This window comes from Podarcis tiliguerta (assembly GCF_965153285.1).
Source record: "Podarcis tiliguerta genome assembly, chromosome: 9".
Classification (NCBI taxonomy): Eukaryota; Metazoa; Chordata; class Lepidosauria; order Squamata; family Lacertidae; genus Podarcis; species Podarcis tiliguerta.
The window spans coordinates 12,640,244-12,665,753 of NC_139542.1; the positions used below are offsets into that span (position 1 = coordinate 12,640,244).

Here is a 25,510-nt window from a genome sequence, read left to right on the forward strand (position 1 = left end):
AAATAGGGACCGCTTACTAGCGGGAAGGTAAATGGCGTTTCCGTGTGCGGCTCTGGCTCGCCAGAGCAGCGATGTCACGCTGGCCACGTGACCCGGAAGTGTCTTCGGACAGCGCTGGCCCCCGGCCTCTTTGAGTGAGATGGGCGCACAACCCTAGAGTGTGTCAAGACTGGCCCGTACGGGCAGGGGTACCTTTACCTTTATATCATTTTTTAAAAAATTAAATTACTAAGATGTGTAGATACAGTGGTACCTCTGGATGCGAACGGGATCTGTTCCAGAGCCCCATTCACATCCTGAGTAGAATGCAACCTGCGACTGCGCGTGCGTGGGTCATGATTCGCCGCTTCTGCGCATGCGCTTGACGTCATTTTGAGCATCTGCGCATGCGCGAGCGGCGAAAGACGGAAGTAACGCATTCCGTTACTTCCGGGTCACCATGGAGCGTAACCTGAAAACACTCAACCTGAAGCACATTTAACCCAAGGTATGGCTGTATTTAATGCTAGGGAGTACAAGGATCTCAATGTTATTTCCTTTTTAATAAATTTGGTTTATCCAGGCTGGCCTGGTAACATTTTCAGAAGAGCTCGTTGTTGATACCTTAGATCAGGGGTCAGCAAACTTTTTCAGCAGGGGGCCGGGTCCACTGTCCCTCAGACCTTGTGAGGGGCCGGACTATATTTGGAGGGGTATGAATGACTTCCTATGCCCCACAAATAACCCAGGGATGCATTTTAAATAAAAGCACACATTCTACTAATGTAAAAAGACACTGATTCCCAGATCGTCTGCGGGCCGGAGTTAGAAGGCGACCGGACCGGATTTGGCCCCCGGGCCTTAGGTTGCCTATCCATGCCTTAGATTAGGGGAAGGAGAACAATTTTCTCTTGAAGGCCCCATTCAAAAGAAGTCCAAACTGAGTGTGGGCAGAATCAACAGTGGGCAAGGAAACTTCTCTCTTCCTGCCACTTCTCCTATTTACTTCCTCTATGCCATCCCACAAAATCAGACTAAGGCACTGCAGTTTGCCTCAGATAAGCTCCCAAAATTTGCATCTCTTGGTTCTGCTGATGGACTGCAGAAGCTGAGGAGAAATGCGACACTGATCCAAGTTGGCTGTTTAAAATACAATTATTGAGGATCCGCCACCAATTCTGGCTCCCTCCTAACTAAATGCACATATCTGCATTTGCAAATAGTCGTACCTCAGCTCCCAAATGCCTTGGGAGTCGAACGTTCTGGCTCCTGAGTGATCGAAAACTGGAAGTGTGTGTTCCGGTTTTCAAATGTTCTTTCGGAAGCCGAACATCTGACAAGCTCCCTGCAGCCAGTCAGAAGTCGCGCTTTGAAAGTCAAACGTTTCGGAAGTCGAATGGACTCTGTTCGGCTTCCAAGGTACGACTATATGAAAGTTCAACCCTCCTCCCTGCGCGCTTGCTGTTCACAAGCTTAGAATTTGTACAGGTGTACAGCTAAGATGCTTGACACAGACACGTGAAAAGATATCAATTAGCCACGAGATGGGTTTCGACAAAAAAGCACAGAGTTCAGGATCTGAAGAAATGCATGCAGCCTCAGGACTTTCTTGTCTGGTGAAATCTAATCCAATTGTAGCGATGCTAATTTCTTCCGATATAAAACTTGATCAAAAGCAGGATGAGAAAGAAGAACTGGTTTCGGGACGGCCAGCCTTCAGCAGCTGGGCTATTTCATCAGCCAGCAATTCTCCAGCTGAGCAGAAGGTGGAACCTGACTCCAAACCCTTGGATCAAAGTCTCAGCCTCTCAAATCATCACACCTACAAAGTCAACAGATTAAGTGGGCTCTTCCAAGTACACATTAAGAAGCAGGCACAGTAGATGGGAAAGAAAAGGGGACTCTCTATCTCCGTGTACAGCTTACAAGAAAATGTTACAGAGGGGAATGCTTTTGGGATGATTAAGAGACTTTAACTTTTAACCTCTTATTCAGACAGACCTAAGGCATGCACACCCACACGCTTTATGGGGCACTCGGAAAACAAAACTCTTCAGAGCGAGGAAAGCAGCTCTGAGTCACTCTGTTATCTTGCAATATGTCTCAGGAACTTGGCTTCACTCTGACTATTTTTACATTAGGCTAGACACACACAGAGACTTCCAAGTAAACTAATAGCAGACTTTGTCAACGTGGTGCCCTCCAGATGTTTCAGACTAGAACTCACATCCTCTAGTCCAAAACAGCTGGAGGGCACCAGGGTGGCAAAGGCTGATATAGGACAAGACATTTTTTGCTTGTCTGAGGTTTCATTTCACAACTCACAACAATACAATAATGACTTGCAGTTGTTCCTATCCTCAATCATAGTATTACGTTACCGGGTAGCGGCCTTTTTTGGCCAAGCCTGAGGTAGATCAAATCCAAATCAGAGATAGTGCAGTAACTCTTAATGTAAATTTAACAGAATCAGGGAAAAGTAACAATGGAGAAGATTCTGTATCTCGTTACAGTAGAACCCAGGGACATCCAATGGATGCCTTTGAGAGGATAAGGCTCTCAAATGCATCAAATCATGACAGATGCCACCTATCAGTCGTCCGGGATCATGAGTAAAAGCATTTGCTGCCTGCCATGAATGTTTCCAGCAATATTGTTTTCTGCAAAGTTTTTCTCTGCACTGGTGGAGGAGAGGCAGGAACGGTGGACACCTGCCTTGGCTAGCAGAGTTCCCTCAGGCCTTGGACAGCACCAGAAAGATGATTGCAACAGGTGTTACTGGAAGAACTGCCCTGACTGGGTGCTTTTCAGGTGTGCCTCATCAGTTAACAGATCTAAGTGCTCCCACACAGACAACACAAACAGTTCCAGAGAAAATGATCTGAAGACCGCAGCCCAAGAGAAAGCATAAAACCATCTACCTAGTAGAAACACATTTGGCAGACGAGTTTCTGTTCTTCATAATGGAACAGAGATAGGGAATCACCAGCCAGGGGCCTGAATGTGGCCCTTCCCACATTCCCAAGTCACAGTCCTTCTTTGTACTCTTCTTGAAGGTTTTTGCCTGGCTGAAACATAATTCTACCCACGCGCTCCTTGCTTGACCTGGGTCCGAACCTCCCTTTTTTAACTTGAATCCATTGATTTGGGTCCTAGCTTCCAGAGCAGGAGAAAGCAAGCTTGCTCCATACCTCATGTGGCTGTACTCAATGCTGCAACATTTTGTTGCAGGTCCACTTGCCACCTCCCATCTCTAAACAAGGTCAGATGTTAACAAGACCTTCCCAGCTATGCTCTATTCAGCATTAACCAGGTGTAAAGATTCAAACTCTTTCCCCTGTCTGATACTCTCTCACACGGTTTATTTTTTTCCACCTCCTTCCAGGAGCTGGTTTCTATGGGGGCAAATACTATCCCTGTGTTAAGCCATCTTTGGAAAGATTGCTTGCAACCTTCCCCTCAGAATAATAATTGCAATACAGGTTCACCCAACTCTGATATAGAAAAAACAACACTTTGGTAGTTTCTCCTCCCAACAGCAGTATATAATAATTGAAGTCCATCTTCTACACTTTTAGTATCATCCTAACCACACTAATGACAAATCTATCAGCATGCAAAAGCTGCTTTGATACATGGATGGTGGCCAACAGATTGAGGTTGAATCCTGACAAGACAGAAGTACTCTTTTTGGGGGACAGGGGGTGGGCGGGTGTGGAGGACTCCCTGGTTCTGAATGGGGTAACTGTGCCTCTGTAGGACCAGGTGCGCAGCCTGGGAGTCATTTTGGACTCACAGCTGTCCATGGAGGCGCAGGTCAAATCCGTGTCCAGGGCAGCTGTCTACCAGCTCCACCTGGTACGCAGGCTGAGACCCTACCTGCCCGCGGACTGTCTCGCCAGAGTGGTGCATGCTCTGGTTATCTCCCGCTTGGACAACTGCAATGTGCTCTATGTGGGGCTACCTTTGAAGGTGACCCAGAAACTACAACTAATCCAGAATGCGGCAGCTAGACTGGTGACTGGGAGAGGCCGCCGAGACCACATAACACCGATCTTGAAATACCTATATTGGCTCCCAGTACGTTTCCGAGCACAATTCAAAGAGTTGGTGCTGACCTTTAAATCCCTAAACGGCCTCATTCCAGTATACCTGAAGGAGCGTCTCCACCCCTATCATTCTGCCCAGACGCTGAGGTCCTTCTGGCGGTTCCCTCACTGCGAGAAGCCAAGTTACAGGGAACCAGGCAGAGGGCCTTCTTGGTAGTGGCACCCGCCCTGTGGAACGCTCTCCCACCAGATGTCAAAGAGAAAAACAACTACCAGACTTTTAGAAGACATCTGAAGGCAGCCCTGTTTAGGGAAGCTTTTAATGTTTGGCCGACTATTGTATTTAAATCTTTTGTTGGAAGCCGCACAGAGTGGCTGGGGAAACCCAGCCAGATGGGAGGGGTATAAATAATAAATTATTATCATTATTATCATCAACAACAACAACCATATCACACAGCCATAAATCTGGCTTGTGGAACCTTTTCCAGACTGAGGGCCGCATTACCTTCTGGACCACTTTCCAAGGGCCACATACAAGTGAGCATTGGGCAGAGCCAGAGTGGGTGGAACCACAAACAGAAATTTACAGTAGTCTAGTTTTGACACGCACCCCCCATGCTCCACCCAGGCAACGAAGAGGCATTATCAGGGTTTCCATCCCTAGCATATAGAAATCATTCCGCACTATGTTTGGGGAGGAAGGGACGAGTCACCGGTTGACACCCGAGTCTTACTTGCCAGATCTTATGATCAAAACAAGGCAGCTGCCCTACCAAACTCCAGATCTTCTCCCTGCCTTCCCTTTCTCTGTTCCACATCTCGCCCGGTCCTAAATTTAGAGGGCTTAGCAACACTCAGCCGCACTGTGGGAGGGTGTTTCCGCGTCTCCAGGCTTGGCAAGGCGAGCCAAAACAAACCCGTTAGTGCAGAAACGAGAGGGGAAGAGAACAACACAGATCTCCCAACGGAGGAGGAAGTAGACCAGCCAGACAAGACATTTTTAAAGGTCTGCCGCCCCTGTAAGCTTCAGCTCTGAATGATAAGGTTTCAGTTCTCGATTTGCCCTGTTCTTTGCTTGTGCCACACACCAGCTTTATATATATATATATATATATATATATATATATATATATATATATGGGGTGTGTGTGTGTGTGTGTGTGTGTGTATATATACATACATTTTTACTGATTTTTTTAATATATCAGTTCCAACAGCCATACAACGTAACTTCTCATCTTATACAATATTTTTAGACTTCCATCAACACCACTGATGATTTTCCGTTCCTTATCCCTTATTATGCATTTCTTAGTTTCTAGATTACATTTAACTGTCCTTAACGAATAATTCTCTTCATAGTCTTTCTTGCAATATTTCAAATAATGCACCTTACAAAACTTCTCGCAGTCCTACTAGCGTAATCAGTTCATCACAACTACTTTTCAAATAGTTCATATATTTGCTCCAGTCTTCTAAGAATCTCTGATCCCGCAGGTTTCGAATCCTTCCTGTTAATTTATCTAATTCTGCATAGTCCATCAACTTCATCCTCCATTCTTCTTTCGTCGGTAGTTCTTCTTGCTTCCATTTTTGTGCCAATAATATTCTTGCTGCTGTTGTTGCATATAAAAACAACTTACAATCCTGTCTAAACCCATGGTTCTCTATATGTTGTTAGACTACAGGTTGTATCACCCAGCCTAGTGCTCCTGTTGGCTGCGGCTAATGGATTCAAACAGCACCTGCCGAGCCACTGGCTCCCCATCCTCGACAAGAGGATTCTAACTCTGGTATGGCTGATCTACATAACCTCGTGGCTTCAGTTCTAGGATAGGAGAACAGAGACTTCATTGGCTATTGTCCCAAAGTGCCCTCTGCTTAGTCAAGGTATGACAGGTAGCTAAGATTGAAAGGGCATCTTCCACAGTTGACATCTTGTGTCCACTTCTGGGCACCACTATTTAAGAAGGATGTTGACAAGCTGGAACGTGGGCAGAAGAGGGCAACCAAGATGATCAAAGGTCTGGAAGCCAAGCCCTATGAGGAATGGTTGAGGGAGCTGAGTATGTTTAAGCCTGGGAAAGAGGAGACTGAGATGAGACAGGATAGCCATCTTCAAATATCTCAAGGGCTGTCACATGGAGGATGGAGCAAGCTTGTTGTCTCCTGCTCTGGAGGGTAGGACTCGAATCAATGGCTTCAAGTTACAAGAAAGGAGATTCCAACTAAACATCAGGAATGACTCTCTGATGGCAAGCACTGTTCAACCGTAGAACAGACTCCCTTGGGAGGTGGTGGACTTTCCTTCCTTTGAGGTTTATAAGCAGAGGCTGGATGGCCATCTGTCACAGTTTAGATTCTTGCATAGCTGGGGGTTGGGCTGGATGACCCTCAGGGTCCCTTTTCCAACTCTACAATTCTATGGTTCCTGTCCGCCATGAAGTCCTCCAATTCTGATTTCAAGCTTTTTAAACAAAGATGAGCAAACATTAACAGCAGAAGAGCTGGTTAGAAGGGCTTAGGTTGCATTTTCTTAAACCAGTCGTACTTACTTCCTAGCGAATACAGTATGTTTTGTGATCACGTTGCCACAGTGACATAGTGGAGCAGGGACTCACTAGTCGTATCAGAGCAGAAACAATGGCATCATCTCCATGGGGCTCGATTTACCAATTCTCAGAATGCCAAATAAATAAGCTTTTCGCAGAGAGAGACCTACTAAATAAGATCTGCGGAGGAGGACAGGTTAGGTTACATTAGCATGCACAGCTAAAGGGTTAACCTGCCATTTTTATCCTGAAAATTCCAAGGTCCCTGGTATTATAACCAAAATGCCACAAAGCACCGAGCAATCTTCTGAGTCCAGTAGAACTCTTCATCAGACTAGATATTAAGCAAAAGTGGAGGGGGCCAGAGTTCAGCAAGAAAGATGACTTAGTAGTGTTATAGTTGGGGTGGGGACAGACTCCCCTAAATTCCTGGAACCATTAAAGGGTCAGAATTGAATCAAGCCCCCTGAATTTTCAGAGCGATTCAATTGCTGGAAGAGCCAGGCTAGGCTGATAATGAGTACAAGTTGTTAACAAAGGCAAGGTGATGAGCCATCAAGAAAGTGGGGAATGTGGAGTTTTTTAGGATTTCAGTTTCAGGTCTTTTCAGATCCCTGGCTACAGCCTGGGATAAGCAAGAACCTTTGGGAGTGCAAACCCCTCCATCGTAGGTTCAGGGTAGGTAAATGGACCATACATCATAAAGACAACACAGTCTCTGTTGTGCCTTAACGCGAACCCTGGGAAAGTGCCTAGACCCCCAGACTTTCACACAGCTCAGAGATTGGAGAGGCGTGAAACAGTATTAAAGCCAGAATGCCTGTATTGATTAAGAAAAATCACGCATAACTGTGGGGGAGTGTCTCATAAAAGAGCACCCAGGCACCGTTACATCACTGTGTTGCAAACAAGTCTACACCAGTCTCGTTTTTCACTGACTGACAAGCAAACAGCTTAAAGTACACAGTGGATGCATTTCAGTGTAGCTCAGTATCAGTTTACTGTTTACAAAGCCCTTTGAATAGAGGACCTAGCTGAAATCACCTTTTGACATCAACTCCAATTACTGAACAACACTTTAAAACACATTTGAAGCCTGTGACTTCTCCTGAAAGAATCCTGGGCACTGCAGTCTGTTAAGGATGCTGGGAACTGTAGCTCTGGCAGGTGGGAACTACAGTTCCCAGGTTTCTCCACAAGGGAGTCCTGTGCATTAAATGTGCATTAAATGGATCTGCCCTATAAAATCCCATCAACCCATCTGTCGAGTTATTCAGTTCTGTTCAAAGGAGCTGCCCTCTTGAAAGGTATGCCCTGACCTCTCACAGCAAGTCGTCTCCATGCATCCTCTCTACATTACTGAGGAGAGTATTTTGGAATTCCTCTCTTGTTTACAAAAAAAAAAAAAAAAGCCCTAGGAAGTCAGCCTATATATGGGAAGAAATGCATTCCTCGTCTTTTTACGCAGCATGGAAATTAACAAAAGGGGAATCCTGAATTCAAGTGACAAAATACTGATGACCCCCTTAAATATATATTTTTACAAAAAAGAAAGGTAAACAATGCAACTTAGCGATCCATGCGTCACTTAAGCAAGAGTACTGCGCTTAAAATTATAATGTGCGCGCACCCCTAAGTTATCCAAGGCTACCCCTGTGTCAAACTAGTTTCAAGAGCGAATAAACGGGTTTATGTGACCCGGGAACGTGGCCATATAGGTTGGAAACCACGATCCCGATTTCCCACCTTCTCTTTCCAATCTCCTTGGCTCAGTAGCGCAAAGCACTTCGCTGTAAGTTACACTGATTTCCAAAGAAGGGGCCCTCCCACGTTCCACTCAACATAGCGCGTCACTAAAATACTAATAATCCACGGTGGGTCTACTCCCGAGGAAGCGTTTTATAGCATGCAGGATCTGGTCCTCCGCACAAGTCCGCGAAATATAAAGACAACAAGCTGTTGAAAGCAAGGGAGGTAAATTTCATGGGTGGCCACAATGCTAAAAAAAACACACACCTTGGGAAAAGGAAACCCGACAGAAATCGGTGGAACTTCACGAGTCAAGCGTACAACACGGTCCACATTGCTGGTGCGCTCAGACGACGCTACATCAACCCGAAGGCATTGACAGACACTGAAACGCTCGTTCCCACGCACGCGCGTCTTTTTACCTGGCTCAAAGGAATTCCGGATATAGGCTACAAGTTTCCTCCAATTTCTGTCGCCTCTGTGCAAATCTTCCCGAGTCTCTTCAGGGCGCCAAAGCGTGGGCTTCCACGGCAGAGATGAACTCGGAGGCTCAGAGAGGAAAACTTCACTTCGACTCTCCCGAGCGCAGCCCCCTCCACAAGATCCAACGTCTGCGCGAGATCCTTCGCCCGAGGTCCAAGCAGCTCCGCGCACCGGTGCAGCTCTGCGCGACCTCCTAACAACACCCACCCCCACCCCCGTCTAAATTATGGAGCTAAAATAAATATGAACCTAACTCTATCAATCCAGCAGCGCAGATAAAAAAATAACACCCGGCGCGCCTTTCTGCAGCTGCAAAACTGATCGCTCTGCCGGCCGCGGGTGTACTAGTAGCGCACACGCCCCCTTCTCCCGGGTCCTTTGGCTCCGCCCCCCCCAGAATTCCTCCACCAATCCTAGCTCGGAATCTCTCTACCTACGGTGGGAGGCGGGGGAGGAAGGAGAGAGCAACGCTGAGAAGCAGAGATCAGAGCAAAAGGGAGTTTTGTTGTTTTCGTCTATGTTTCACCGCCCCCCCCCCAAAAAAAAAGCAAGCGCGAGAAGGATTTCCATAGAATTGGAGAGTTGGAAGGGGTCCCAAGGGTCATCTAGTCCAACCCCCTGCAATGCAGGAATTCTGCACACAGCCGTCCCCGGGTGGGCTCGAACCACCAACAGCAAAACGCACCGACGGATTTTTGATCAAGGAAATGGTTTGGGGGGTTTTTTTGGGCAGGGTTAACCACAAGACTGTGATCGGATCTCTCGTCTCTCTTAATTTATTTGGAGGTGGGGTGTGCGTTACATTTAACTATGCCTACAGTGGCAGCAGAATGAGGTGGAGACTGTCTATACCATTTCAGACAGAACGGATCATATTTTTTAGAAAAGTTAATCTTATTGTTTCGCTGTAGGGGTTAACTGTTTTGCTTGTGCAATCAGCATAAATCTCAGGCCTGAGGATGACTCAAGCATCTTCCTGGGGTTTTTTGCAACACTGCCCTAGGCACAGTTCCTCAAAAGTTAAAAATTCTACTGAGTTCAGTGGAACACTAGATAGTGACGTGGATGGTGGAAGAGAGGACTCAATGGAGTATCCTGCATAGGGCCGGCCACCCATGAGGCCAGGGAAGGCGACTGCCTCAGGCGGCAGGATTCACCAGGACAGCAGATCCCAATGTCGACCTTTCTTCCGTCCTTGTTCCTGAAGCAGATCTTCCCTCACTCTCACCCTGCTTCCCTAGCCAGGGCACCATTTAGGGGTTCACCTCAGGTGCCAAAATGCCCTGGGCCAGCCCCTAACTGAATCAATTCTCACGCTGCAGTGCAATGCTATGTTGCAGCCTCCAACTTCTGATATAATAATAATAATAATAATAATAATAATTTATTTGTACCCCGCCCATCTGGCTGGGTTTCCCCAGCCACTCTGGGCGGCTTCCACAAAGACCAAAAATACACTAATATGTCATACATAAAAAACTTCCCTGAACAGGGCTGCCTTAAGATGTCTTCTGAATGTCAGGTAGTTTTTTATCTCTTGACATCTGATGGGAGGGCGTTCCACAAGGCGGGCGCCACTACCGAGAAGGCCCTGATGATTATTCCCATTTTAAAGATGCCCAAATCGAGGCTGAAAGGAGGGCTAGTGACTTGCTCAAGGCCACAGAAGTCAGGGTGAGTGGGGAGGGCAACCCAGATTTAAAGCACATGGCCTCCCCTAGGCAGTTTCCCCCTCACACATTTTCCAAAATTCAATGAAATCCTGGCAAACATGAATCTTTAAAATGGGAATAATAATTATTGTTGTTATTTATTTATATGCCACCCTTCTAACTGGGTGGCTCCCAGCAAAAAAACAGTAAAAACGCAGTACAGCATCAAACACTAAAAGCTGCCTTCAGATGCCTTTTAAAAATCACCTAGCTGTTTATCTCCTTGACATCTGAAGGGGGGGGGGGCATTCCACAGGGTGGGTGCCACTACCGAGAAGGCAGCTCTGCCTGGTTCCCTGTAACCTCACCTCTCACTGCCGGAAGGCCCTTGGAGATGGACCTCAATGTGCGGGCAGAACGATGGGGGTGGAGATGCTCCTTCAGATATACTGGGCTGAGGCCGTTTAGGGCTTTCAAGGTCAGCACCAACACCTTGAATTGTGCTTGGAAATGTACTGGGAGCCAGTGTAGATCCTTTAAGGCTGGTGTTATATGGTCCCGGCGGCTGCTCCCAGTCACCAGTCTGGCAGCCGCATTCTGGATTAGTTGTAGTTTCCGGGTCACCTTCAAAGGTAGCCCTGTGTAGAGCGCATTGGAAGATAACCAGAGCATGTACCACTCTGGTGAGACAATAATAACGACCAGCTTGTTGCAATGAAGAGAAAAAAATATCAGTGAAGTACAAGATAAATCAATCCTAGTAATAAGAGATGCCTGCAGTTTTAGAAGGCAGCCAGTAGGAGAAGCTTGACTAGATTAGGTTCCCTCCTGGCTGCTATGAAGTTAATGTACAAAGCAGGCTTCATTTCTCCCCTGGCTGACAAATACCACAATCATGAAAGTAAGGAGGAGATTGGAGTTAAAGTGTAACCTATACAGCAGGGGTTGGGGCTCTGTGGAATTTCTTACAGTATTCGATTGCTGTGAAATAATGGGCAATCAACTGCTTTTATTTGTTTATGGTACAGTCATACCTCGGGTTACAGACGCTTCAGGTTGCATTTTTTCGGGTTGTGGACCACCAAAACCCGGAAGTACCGGAACGGGTTACTTCCAGGTTTCGACGGTCGCGCATGCGCAGAATCGCTAAAGCACGCTATGCGCATGCGCAGAAGCACCGAATCGCAACCCGCGCGTGCACAGACACAGGTTGCGAATGCTGCGGGTTGCGAACATGCATCCCACACGGATCACGTTCGCAACCTGAGTGTCCACTGCAGTTTATATAGGATGCCCAATTACGGTAAAAACTATATTCGGGGGTTTTAATGAAATATTTTCCATAAGTAACGAAAGTACATTCTGTGCCTCTGTTTTTAAATTGTAGCATCCTTCATACAATTTGATTGCTGTCCCTTAGAGACAAATTTTTTGCTGTAGTCCGTATGGGGTTGAGGGGGAAAGAGAGGGTGGGAGAGAGAAATTTAGGGAAAATGTGGAAGGGGCAGAGAGGAGGGACATTAAACTTTCATTCTCTGTATAATATATGAGCGGAGTTTTTCATGGAATTGTAGAGTTGAGGATCATCTAGTCCAACCCCTTGCAAATGCAGGAATATGCAGCTGTCACATTTTGTATTCTTATCAATACAAAATTGGGTGTGGCATGGAATTTGGCGTTTTTTCTTTTAATAGTGTGGCCCAGAGGGAAAAAGTTCGAGAACCACTGCCCTAACAGAGGTATAAGGCAGAGTGGCAATTCTGCTGTCCCTCAATGCAACAGGCAAGGAAAAGAGATGCAAAAAAGGACTGTGGGAATATTGGTAGGAGAATTTGCCCTTGCCAACATACTTAAAAGGATCTGATCAGGCGAAGCCTTTATTGGATCACCCATTGGGCAATGCAGACATTTGCCTCAGGCTCAGGGCTTGCGGGAAGCGTCACGTTGCAGAGTTCCCAAGTATTTTTCAGTCAGAGTGGCAGCAGGAGGCGGCCCCTGAGTCCTCCTGCTACTCTCAGGTTTATCTCCGAATGGTGATTCAGAGGTAGTCTCCCTTGATCGCTTGCTCATGTGTCCGGAGGCGCTTGCAGGTGAGATCATTTGAGTGAGCTCGGTGGAGCTAGTGTCTTCCACAGCCAAAAATGTACAAGGACAAGGCTAACTGTGGTGGAGGTGTAATGGAGGGGGAAGAAGCTGCTACGTCAGTCCCTGAGGAGGAAAAGCGAGTCGTGTCACTTCCGCTGGGCTCTGATCCTCACCAAAAAGGAGGTGGTGGAAGGGTAAGAGAGGGAAACGGAGTCACGATACATGAGCTACTGAGAAAACAGAAGCAGAACACCCGTGTTTCCCATTATTTATTTCTGTTCTCTATTATGACTAATCTACATTCCTCAGGTGCCTCATATTTAAAATGTGTCAAGGCAATGTACGTTCTAGAAATGTAGAGTTTAAACAGACAGCAAGGATCCTCTGGTCCAACCCCTTGCAATTTAGGAATATTTTGCCCAATGTGGGGCTCAAATCCAGGGTAAAGGTAAAGGGACCCCTGACTATTAGGTACAGTCGTGGCCGACTCTGGGGTTGCAGCGCTCATCTCGCGTACAGTTTCCAGGTCATGTGGCCAGCATAACTAAGCCACTTCTGGTGAACCAGAGCAGCGTACGGAAACGCCGTTTACCTTCCCACTGAAGTGGTACCTATTTATCTACTTGCATTTGGACGTGCTTTCGAACTGCTAGGTTGGCAGGAGCAGGGACCAAGCAACGGGAGCTCACCCCATCGTGGGGATTCGAACCGCCGACCTTCTGATCGGCAAGCCCTAGGCTCTGTGGTTTAACCCACAGCACCACCCGCATCCCCCAAATCCAGGATAGGGGTTCCCAAATTGTGGTCCGTGGGCCATCAAGAGTTGTCAGACCAAGCAATGGAGACAGCGCATTGCCCTTTCCGGGTTATGAGGCTGTGCCTTCTGCCCCATTCCCCCACTGGCCCTATTCCCTTGCTCTTCTCCCCTGCCTTCTCTGGGACAGAAGAAAGAAGAAGAAGAAGAAGAAGAAGAAGAAGAAGAAGAAGAAGAAGAAGAAGACGACACTTCAACAAACAGATTGCACCCATTTCTTGGACAAAAGCTTGTAGACCGACAGAAGGAAACAAAGGCTGCCATATAGGTCAGATGATGAGATATAGGAACGTAACAATATTTAGCCCTTTCTGTATTTTCCAAATGATTGATGGGTGGGGTCCTAAGAAGAGAAAGTGTATGACTATTTATTTATTCAATCAATCAATCAACCAACCAATCTATAGGCCACTCAAGATACATTTTTGAAAAATATCTAAGTGGTTTACAATGTAAGATAAAACAAAATCGCAAGGCAAAGATACAAATAAAACAAATATATATGTTGTCAGTATCACCAATAAAAATCCAGAATCAAAATAAAGTACTGAGCAATGTGGTCTGAATACTTATAGTCAAGAAATGCCCCTCTTCAGGGTACAACATTGCAGTCCCCCTCCCACCTAGTTTCTGTTCCTTAGTCCCCTCAGCAGACAGTCCCCACTGGGGTGTTTTTGGAGTTCCCCCCTCCTTCAGGGTTCCCCCCCTTCTTAAAAAGGTTTTCGCTTTTTCTATTTCTGCAAACCTTGGGCTTCCCCAAACCCTGTGGCTTCCTCTCTCTTAGGAATGGGTGCTTTCTATTTTGACCACTAAAGTGCCAATCCCCTCTCCTGAAAATGGAAAACAGAACAGAAAACTAAGATAATGTTAGAGGGATACCAGTCAATCATGTATGTCAGCAAGAATTTCCCCTGGGGGTAGAGGACACAGTTAAAATACTGAAAGTGGGGAGCAGACTAATTTCCGACACACCAAAATTAGAAGAACTCTGCCTGTGTATATGCTATATTTTTAAAGCACAATCGCAGCACAATCTTTCTCTCAAAGAATTCTGGGCATTGTAGTTTCCCCCTCAGAGAGTACAATCCTCAGCAACCCTTAACAGACTACAGTGCCCAGAATTCTTTGAGGGGGGAATTGTGCTTCAAGTGTGCTTTAAAGGTACAGTCAAACCCCTGTTGGTGAATGTAATCCATTCCAGAAGACCGTTCGACTTCCGAAATGTTCGACAACCAAGGCACAGCTTCCAATTGGTTGCAAGAGCTTCTTGCACTCAAGCAGAAGCCGCGTCGGATGTTCGAGTTCTGAGGAACGTTTGAAAACAGGAGCATTTACTTCCAGGTTTTCAGCGTTCAGGAGCCAAAGCGTTCGAAAACAGCCATTCGAGAACTGAGTTTTGACTGCATAGTGTGTACATGGTCTGTGCGTTTTATCTCATATCTCAGGTTTTGCAAAAGCTCTAAACTCTTAAAAAAATTAAAATGATCATAGGAATCTGGGGATACTGCCCCCTTCCCAGTGGAAGCTCAAGGTATCCAGTTTTGTCAGGGAACTGCCATCAGTGCCGGAGGAAGAGAGCAAAATCCAGAGGGATTCCAGAGAGCGTCCCGGGATTGGGAGAGGCAGTCCATCTTCTGGGGAAGAGAATCAGCGTAGCACCAGTGGAGAAGGGGGGCAGATGGGGGAAGCGGCGAGGCGGTCCCATGACTCCTTGCCGGGGACCAGCGGGGAGAGTAGAGGTCCTCCGCTGCCTACGCCCTCCTTGCGCAGAAGGCTTCCGCGCAGGGAGAGTAGGCGAAGACTGGGCGTCAAAGAACTTCTTTGCTGGAAGAAGTTTAAGAAACGCCCACTGACGGATTCTGCCAGCGATTGAGACAGCCACGGGTGAGTGGCTGTCCGGACAGAAAAGGTTCACTCAGGCAACCCAGCCAGGTGTTTGCACTGGCTTACGCGCGAGCAGCCCCTAGAACCATTACAAGTTTGACCAAATCTCTGGAAAACTGAATCTGATTAGTCAATTTCTCTACAGGGATTCTTGCCTTGGCATGAATAGGAGAGAGTGGAGACCTTTTGCAAAGCAGAATTCCTAGGGAATTTTTAAAACCAGTTTCAGCAGAAAGGAAGAGACAAATAAAACCAAAAAAGATTTATTTACGGGAAGTCCCAGAAACTGACACCCTTGGAAAGAACCCAAAACCAACACATTAAGGAATCACCATGTCAGAAGCTTCTTTTCAAGAAGTGTGATGAAATTTCATTTTATTCAGCAAAAACACAATAAGGGAGAAGAACTTATTGACCCTGTCTCCTCCCCAGCTGACAAAAGGACCAGATTCCAGCTCTGCAGCTTGTGAGTTTCACTGTCCAAAAAGGGAAGGAGCTTGGTTCCAGCTGCATTTGTCGCATTTCAGCTCTAACTGGGGCTTCCTGGCTGGGCTGAAAATAGCTGGCAAATTATCTAGAAGCCACTACCAGCTGTAGTACTAACTGTTGCCTTAAGAATGGACAGTGAGAGAAAGAGATGGAGTAATATCTCTACGTCACACACCTCCAGGAAAGCAACTTCAGCGCCTGTTAAAAAAAGTGGAGGTTTCAAATATAGCGTGATCAAAATCGCACGTAAAATGAGGGGGGGGGGGGACACTTTATGGGGTTGGCCAATCCAGCAAAGACAGAAGAACTAAAATGATTCAGCCAGACCTGTTGTTGCACAGGTCTCAACCAGTTGCTTCCTTGTCCCGCACAAATAAATTAGCAATAGTTGATGGTAACAGTGACAGGCAGCTCTATCTAGCTCCCTTGGCCAGTAAAGCGAGATGAGCACTGCAACCCCAGAGTCGGTCACGACTGGACCTAATGGTCAGGGTCCCTTGACCTTTACATAAGGAAAAGTGGGACATTCCAGGATCAAATCAGAAACTGGGATGGCTTCTCTTAATCAGAGACGTCCCTGGAAAATAGGGACCCTTGGAGGGTCTGTAGCTTTTGTTTTATTGTGGACATGGCTGGAGGCAATTCCTTCCACCACCCCCTCTGTTGTAAACCCTGAAATTCCTTCTCTCTCCCTGCACCCCAACCAGCATCAAACTTCCTCCCCCCGCCATTTCAGCCTGACGACCAGGCTCAAATGCTACCTGACAGACTGCAGCCATCAGTTTATGAATGGTAAGTAATTTCCTCACTGACAGCCTCCCATTTACTCTGACATCTGCCAGCACTCCCTGACACTTGAATAAGCATTAAGACATTAACAGTCTGGCACAGGTTTAAGAGCTGGAATAATGATGGTTGGTGGACTGGGAAAGAGGGGGGGAACCACCCACTTCCGCCAAAAACAAGTGGCTAACGTGTTTTTCCATGCGTTTTTTCGCTTCGGAAGGCCTAAACAATGTTCTCGAAGCTACCAGCATGAGTTTGACCAAACTGCGGGAGGCAGTGGAAGACAGGAGTGCCTGGCGTGCTCTGGTCCATGGGGTCACGACTAAACAACTAAACAACAACAAACAATGGAAAGGGCAGCTCCCAGGGTGACATATTTGTGGGAGTGAGAGAGTTTGGCTGCTGAGTGGCTAGAACAGCCTTCCTCAAATGAGCACCCTGCAATTCCCATCAGCCCCAGGAAATGCATCAATCAAAAACCGAATTGTAGAGTTGCCAGAGACTCTAAGGATCATCTAATCTAGGGGTCGGCAATGTGCAGCCCATGGGCCAAATGCGGCCCACGAAGACCATTTTACTCAGGGGTAGGCAACCTAAGGCACAGGGGCTGGATCTGGCCCAATCGCCTTCTCAATCTGGCCAAGAATCAGCATGTTTTTACATGAGTAGAATGTGTCCTTTTATTTAAAATGCATCTCTGGGTTATTTGTGGGGCATAGGAATTCGTTCATTATTTTTTTTCAAAATATAGTCCGGCCCACCACATGGTCTGAGGGATGGTGGACTGGGCCATGGCTGAAAAAGGTTGCTGACCCCTGGTTTTACCAGCCCACGAGCCACCCCCGAACCAAGCCACCCGCTTGGTGAGTCCCCTGTGCGCTGCACTAAACTGGTGCAGCGCGGCACAGGGACTCACTGAGCGGCACCAGAAATCACATCTGCACACGCACAGAAACCGGAAATCGCATCTGCGCATGTCCAGACGCTGAAAATAGCTTCTGCACAGGCGCAATTTTCGACGTCTGGGCATGCGTATACGCGATTTCCAGCATCGCGCTGCGCCAGTCCAGCCCACGGACAATCTCCGTGGGAGTGAGGCCTATGGCCTGTAAACCTGGCTGGCCCCTGATCCAATGCAGGAATGTGCAGCTGCCCCAGACAGGGATCGAACCTGCAACCTTGGCGTTATCAGCACCATGTTCTAACCAGCTGAGCTATTCGGGTAGGTAAAAAGGTAAAGGTACCCCTGCCCGTACGGGCCAGTCTTGCCAGACACTAGGGTTGTGCGCTCATCTCACTCTAAAGGCTGGGAGCCAGCGCTGTCCGCAGACACTTCCGGGTCACGTGGCCAGCGTGACAAGCTGCATCTGGCGAGCCAGCGCAGCACACGGAACACTGTTTACCTTCCCGCTGGTAAGCAGTCCCTATTTACCTACTTGCACCCGGGGGTGCTTTCGAACTGCTAGGTTGGCAGGCGCTGGGACCGAACGACGGGAGCGCACCCCGCCACGGGGATTCGAACCACCGACCATGCGATCGTCAAGTCCTGGGCGCTGAGGTTTTACCCACAGCGCCACCCGCGTCCCATTCGGGTAGGTATTTCTCAATAATTTCTCAAGAAGCTGGAGGATACCTGCAGATTGTGACTAACGCCATGAGTACTTGCAGCTTCCTATGTGAGAAGGCTGAGGTTGGTGGGGTGCCATTCGCCCTAACAGACAAGGCTCTGCTTAGAAGAGTGTTCAGATACATTCCAGAGTAGAGAAGGACCAGTTGAGGGCATAACATGGGGAGAGAAGGGGCAGCCTGGGGTGCAAAATGTGGAGGTTGCTAACACCCGTGGTCTTCACCAATGGGAACTGACTCTCCAGGTTTTCAAGTGGAGGTCATTCCTAGCCTTCCCTGGAGTTGCTTGGGATAGAACCCAGAACTTTTAATTCCACTTGTGCTTCAGACTTTCCCAGTTCCTTTGAGATGGTGGCCCAGGGATGTGCCTTACTTTACCATCAAGGTGTTCCTTATTTTATGGAACTCGTGCTTACACAAAACGTTCCTGATCTTTCCCCTTGCCTGTCGTGCAAGGCTGAGGAAGACTTAAAACAAAATAGACCAGAGACAATTTCTTCCAGCAGAGCTTTACTCGCTACTGAAGGCAAATGAGCATAATGGTCACAAATCCAATACATTCAGGACTGGCACTGTCCACAAGAAATCCAGTTGCAGCAGACTTATCATAAACTAACTTACAAGAACTTATAATAAGACTAAACCTTAACACGAGAAAGTGAGTGAAACCCAGGCTCCTCCTGGCCTTACTATTACTATTATAGTCAGCATGACCTTGACAGAAAGGATAACAGAACCAGTTTAAACCAGCTGTACTCAGCTTCCCAGAAGGTATAACCCAAACATCAGAAACCTTCTGCTAGCATCTTACACATAGGAAACCTTCTAGAACCCTATTGAACTAAGCAGAATAGGAAAGATCTCTACACATCAGATCAATACTAAAAAATGCGAACTGGCATTGCCTGCTTCTTTTATATGTTTCAATAGCCCAGTGGCGTAGCGTGGGGGGTGCAGGGGGGGCCGGCCGCACCGGGCGCAACATCTGGGGGGGGCGCGCTCGCACTCGCAGCTCTCTGCCCCTACCTGGCTCACTCACTCTCTCTCACTGCAGTGCTGACTGTGCGAATCCGATCCGAGCCGCCGGGTCGTCGCCCACTGTGGAGGGGAGGGTGCCAGGCGTGCGGTGCGGTGCGGTGCGGTGCAGAGCGAGAGCGAGGGACTATCTGGGGGAGGGACAGTGCACCGGGGGGGGGCGCAAATTACTTGCCTTGCCCCGGGTGCTGACAACCCATGCTACGCCACTGCAATAGCCCCCTTTCCCCACCCTCACCACCAATGAAACATGCCTGATTTCTGCTCCATTAGGGATACCACAATTAGGCCTCCATTAGGTAGCAGCAAGCTACCTCTCCCACAGCTTTCCTCATCGTCAGCCCATACATAGTGTATCTGTACTTGGAAGTTGTGGTTCGTCTAGCCTTTGAACACTTACGCGCTCTTTGAGGCTAGAAGCGTATGAAGTGCATCCAGAGGGCTTTGGGAAGGCCTGAATGTGTTTATTAAACATCTGGGAGGAATATTCAGTTTCCTGGAATTAATGTCAAACAGAAATCACCGGCTTCATTTGGCCTTTTGAAAGCCAGCTGCAACTGTTTCCACTTCCAGGTCAGCCTAATGGACTTCTAAAGGGGGGTGGTCTCTGAAACCCAGCCACGTTCCCCCCCCCAGCAGCTCGTGCCTGGCTGACATGGGTCACAACCTCATAAGAAAGCGGAATGGAAATTAATCATCGGCGTCTCCCAAAGTCAGCCCAAGTCGTTTTGTGTTGCTCTGCTGGTGGCCCAAATTGTCCCTGGGTTGCCAGTTCCTGCACATCGGGGCAGGGGTGGTGTGGGGCTGGTTGGGATAATGATGAACAGAGGCTGTGTGCACATTACCGGCTGAAAATACAGCTGGCCTGTTCTTTTTCTCCATTTAAATCAAGGCCGGTTTGGAGAAAAATGGATTAAATTGCAGTAATTCACAAATAAAGACATCATCTTACACGTCACCAGACTTTGCTGAGCAACCCCAGGAGACTTACAGTGGAGCCGTCTCACTTGGCATCATGCTCTGCAGGATCTGTAAGGGTCAACCAGGGTGTAGGACAAGGGGAAGGTTCAGGTGGGCCGCAAGGCACAATGAGCATGTTTCGGAGCTCTGAAGTTGCTCCAGCAGGGAACAAGCTGCAACTGAGCCCTTTTATAGCAGAAGCACCTGGGGCCAGAGGCGGAGCTAGCTGCTCCGGCACCTGGAGCAGTGCACATGCTGTGCACCCGAGGGTGTGTGCCACCTGTGGTGAGCAGCGAACACCCCAGGAGGTGCCACCTGCGGAGAGCAGCGAGTGTCCCAGTGGGGTGCCGCCTGCGACGAGCGTCCCAGGGGGGCGGCAATGTCACCCCCCTCAGGGATGACACCTGGGGTGGACCACACCCACTGCACCCTGGCTGGATGCAGATGGGGCACCAACTGGGGAACTGCCAAGGGAAGAACACTCAGAGCCTGGGAAGTGGTGGTGGGACAATGAGTTGTCAGAGGGAGAAGACTGGGAAGAGGGTGCTGGGATGCTGCCGGGGAGATGGGGGCATTTGGCAGGCCCCCAGCTGGCTCCAGCCAGCCGGAAGCCGGGCGAACAACGTTTCCAGGTACAGCATCAATCAGCGACACGAGCCGCAGATGCGTTTAGAAGCTGTGCACGCTGTGAATAAATCCTCACAACGGAAGAGGTAGACAGAGACATGCGTGAGCATTACTTGCAGCAATTTATTCAGCATAGTTCAGGAACAAAGGAAAAACATGTCTGCTTCCCTTCGTCTCCAGCACAACAGCAGCAAAAGCAATATACAAACGGAAGTTCCCAGCAGACTGTGCTGGAAGTAAACAGGCATGTGACACACAACAGTCATGCCTGTTCCCCTTTAAGGTGGAATGGAATTATATCCCAACAGAGGAAGTGTTGGAAGCTGAAGAGGTATCAGTGAGGTTTAGTGAGCTGGGAGTTGTCTGTGGAAGAGAGAAACCCAAAATCAGAGACTTGAATCCTTTCCACAAAATACTGATAGTCCAGAGGCACCCCTGTTGCATTATGGGAAAGGACGTGTCAGCAGGCAATTGCCACATTAGGGTTCAGGTTTTCTTTAGAATGGCTCCCACTTCTACTATCCTTCTCTTGGTTGCTGAAATTGGGCTCCTTCTTCCCACACTGTGTCATGTGAGGTTATCCTGTGCACAGACCTGTATGGCCCAACTATCCAGACCAGCATTCAGGGCCGTCTTTAGCATATGTGCCGCCGGGGTGCAAAGATCCGCCCAGCACCTCAAATTTAGTTTATCTGCCCCCAAATTAACTTTTTTTGAGCTTTTTGGAGGAGGGGAAGCCCAAGTTGTTAAGCTTTTTTTGGGGGGGGGGAATCGTTCACCTATAACAACGACACAGCGGAAAAAACTGCTTTTGTTTCCTGACTCGTCTGGAATATTTGATGCTACGGAGTTACAGAGCAACGGAGCAGGGTGGGGACTTTCACTCCATTGCTTTTAACTGCCGCCGATTGAGAGGGATACAGTAGGTATACATTTGCCGCCGCCCAGAATTTGGCACCCCACACCCCTTCTACCCCTGGGTAAAGATGGCCCTGCTGGAAGCAATTCCTTAAATAAATTAAAAATCAATGCGACAGTGGGCATATTTGAATAAGGCAAACGCTGCCTTGGCACTGTTCTTGCACGGCTGCCGGCAGGTAATTAAGAGGTGTTTCAAAGCCTAGAGGGAAATTCACAGGCCATTACGGGCAGTTTTCACTCATCCACTTTTATTGCAATTTAAGCTCTGTGCATCTGTGCTGCAATCAAGCAAGAAGGATGCTGAGGGAGCAGCAGTGCACAAACCAGGGGATCCTCAAGTCCGACAGAAATCTTGCGCTTGCTGCGTCTCGGTTGCTTTTTTGAAAAACTGATTTTTTAAAATGGCTTTCGATGCAAAAGGAGGCAATGTGAGCCTGAGGTCTTTCCCATTTCTCAAGCCCTCAATCCCCCTCTCCAAAGTTGGACATCATGGCTTGCCAATCTGCATTTTTGAATAGTGGTTTGCCATTGCCGGGAAATTACAAATGGCAATGTTACATTTGGGAGGAAAAAGAAAGGCGGAAATGCTCTTAGCATGTGCTCACACACACACACACCCCACTGCACTGCACCCTATCCTGTATTGGAAAATATTATACAGGCTCCTCTCCTCAAGAGTAGTGAGGGTAAGCTAAGCCACCAAACACACACACACACACACACACACAGCTCCACCACAACACCTTGAAGCTGGCCAGGCAAACCTCATGGTCTACACTGGTCCTACACTCAGCCACATGAATGGGCAAGGGAAGCAATACAAACTAAAAGTCCTGGAGCTTGTGAACTGTGGGGATCAGGCATGGCCTGATTACAACCCCTGGACCAGTGGTCAGCTAGGTTGGGCACTGGCTGAGAGCCTCAGGGCTTGGAAGAGCCTCACCATTCTAACCTGCCTTGTGGGGAAGTGTGCTTCCTCCTTCCTGTCTGCTCCCTCTCTGGGTTCTGCGAAAGGGCCAAAGGGACTGTCCTTCTCAGAAGAGGCCTGCTCTTAAAAACAACAAGCCCTACTTTTAAAAATACGTGTTTTGCTGTCACAACGAACTATGTGCATTGCTAGCATTCTCCCGGTCACCTCACCCCGAATGCCTGGCTTTGAAGAAGCCCCCATCCTTGGTCCTTTATTCAAGTGCAGAGGTGATAGATAAGCCACCAGTCCTGTTGCTGCTCTCGCAGCAGCAAATATTTTTTGTGATAAAAAAAGGTAGAAGGGAAAGAGGACACAGCCGCAGTGTGTTCCAGAGGCAAGGGTGCTTCTGTGTTGGGATTGGATTGGCAGTCTTTTACACAGGAGGAAGAAATGGGTGCATGAAGGGCAACTGCCTGGGCTGGAGAGGGTGCGGGTTCCCTACCATTGCCTCTCTGACTTCAGCTGTTTAGGAAGCGGGAGCAGCACCCCAATTTTCCTACAGAGCAGAGAGCTTCACTGGAGGCTGAGGAGGCCTTTGTTCAACTGAGCAGGGTGGGTGGAGCAGGCAAGAGCCTGAACAGGAGGGTGAAATCTTGTTTTCTAGAACCAGGCATGATCTTCGCAGATGGGGACAGACCTACCCACCCTGATAGAGTGCATTATTCCCCCAAGGCAAGCCTTGTGAGGAAGCATTCCATGCTTCAACTTTAAGAGCTTGGTGGGCAAGGCACTTGTCAGTAGCTCATCCTACACTCAAGTAGGAACCTGGCAGAGTCACATGCCCAACTGGCATGTTACCTCCCTCCTGGTTGATTGTTTGGGAGCTTCAGAAGCTTTCTTCAGCCCGAACATCACAGTGACCGATGCCAACTGACACCGTCACACTTAGGGATCCACAGAATTTGCGCAGTTTGCGTGGCAGACCTCAGCAACTCAGCATTTTGGCTAATCTACTTTATTTACATATAAGCACACACGGAGCATTGCAACATGGCTCCCTCTCTCTCTAGCCTCAGAGAGCAAAGAGAAAGAACAAAGGACAATAGTCCCACTTCATGGAACACAGTAACACAAACATCCTGTCTCCGTCACTTCCCATTCTGTGGAGTCAGAACATATACCGTCATGGGAAAGACAACAGTCCCATGACTGCAATCACAGAGCAGGAATTCTAACAGCACTGACGCTTGTTGGGTCAACTCTATTTCTTCCATCCAGTTCTGAACTCCTTGCCCTGCTCCTCAACTCCTGAACTATGACTCCAGAGCCTTGTGTCTGCTCCTGAGCCTCTACCTTCATTTGTCTGAAGAAGTATCTCTTTCTTATTTACACGTAAGAGCCTCTGTCTTTGTGTTTTGGGGTGGGAGTAGACTTTGCTGTGGCCCTCCCTGAAGTCTAGTGCTAGCTCTGGCCCCTCAGACTTCAGCAGACGCAGCTTGTGGATTGGGGGATTTACTGTGAATCCTAATACTTCCTCAGAAGTAAGCTGCACCAGATTCAGTGGTGCTGACACCCTAGAGACTGGAGCATATTAACATTGCAACCTTAGAAAAGATTCACAAAGCAGCTTACAATAAAAATGCAAATGAGGCCTTTCCAGTTTGAATTGACACTTTGGGTCTCTTCAGCTGGTGCATTAAGTATCCTCCTAGGTGACAGAATTTCTTCTTTGTGTGAAAGCTGCTGCCAGCTTCTTTTACTTTCCTCTGCATGGGTCTCCAGAGATTCAGACTCAAGACAGTATTTCTTAAATGGTTTGCTATTATTAATATTTAAAGTGGTGAAAGTTGTAATAATTATTTAATACAGCTCCCCTCCTCCCTGACCATTGGCTAAGCTGGCCAGCGCTGAGGGGAGCTGGAGCCCAAGAACATCTGGAGGGCAGCTGATTTTGGGTGGACAGGCAGAGTCACTTTGCACGACAGCCTTTATAAACCTCACAGGAACTATGTATGGAAGACCATCTCATATGTGCTCGTGCTGCCTTTGAATTTAAGCGAGAAGGCTCTTGTAAATACCTACACCCTCCAAATTACTTATTTTGCTGGCTTAATTAGAGCAGGGTAGGTTCTGCAAAAGCTCAGTTGGTTAGGGCATAGAATCATAGAATTGTAGATTCTGAAGGGACCTCAAGGGTCCTTCAACGCAGGAATTCAGGAATTTAGTATGGCGCTGATAACACCAGGCAGAGGGCCTTCTCGGTAGTGGCACCCGCCCTGTGGAACACCCTCCCCAAAAACAACTACCAGACTTTAGGAGACATCTGAAGGCAAACCTGTTTAGGGAAGCTTTTGATATCTGAAGGACTATTGTATTTTAATATTTTGTTGGAAGCTACCCAGAGTGGCTGGGGAAACCCATCCAGATGGGCGGGGTATAAATAATAAATTATTCTTATATTATTATTATTTGATCAGCATATGGGACAGCTGCATATTCCTGCATTCCAGAGGCTTGGACTAGATGACTCTCAGGGTCCCTTCCAACTCTACACTTCTATGTTTCTAGGGGTACATATCGTGCTGATCAGAATTACACTGAGGAAAGTTAAACTTTTGTGTGTGTTTTTAAAAAAAGTTTTGCATCTCTTCTTCTGCCATGGAGCTCTAAAGCAGGGGTCAGCAAATTTTTCAGCAGGGGGCCGGTCCACTGTCCCTCAGACCTTGTGGGGGGCCGGACTATATATTTTGGGGGAGGAAATGAATAAATTCCTATGCCCCACAAATAACCCAGAGATGCATTTTAAATAAAAGCACACATTCTACTCATGTAAAAACATGCTGATTCCCAGACCGTCTGCTGGCCGGATTTAGAAGGTGATTGGCCGGATACGGCCCCCGGGCCTT

The 25,510-nt window shown here is 47.9% G+C and overlaps 1 protein-coding gene across 2 annotated transcripts in view; it reads right to left on the minus strand.

The window, feature by feature from the left end:
- The window catches only part of RASGEF1B (RasGEF domain family member 1B), a 254,233-nt gene that overhangs the window by 35,774 nt on the left and 192,949 nt on the right, over window positions 1-25,510 (minus strand). Inside the window, exon 1 of one of the 2 annotated variants that reach the window (XM_083398473.1) lies at window positions 8,755-9,192. The exons of the other annotated variant lie outside the window; for it this stretch is intronic. The gene's annotated coding sequence lies outside the window, so the exon portion shown is untranslated. Of the gene's footprint in view, window positions 1-8,754; window positions 9,193-25,510 lie in introns of those variants that run through there. 2 annotated transcript variants of the gene reach the window in all.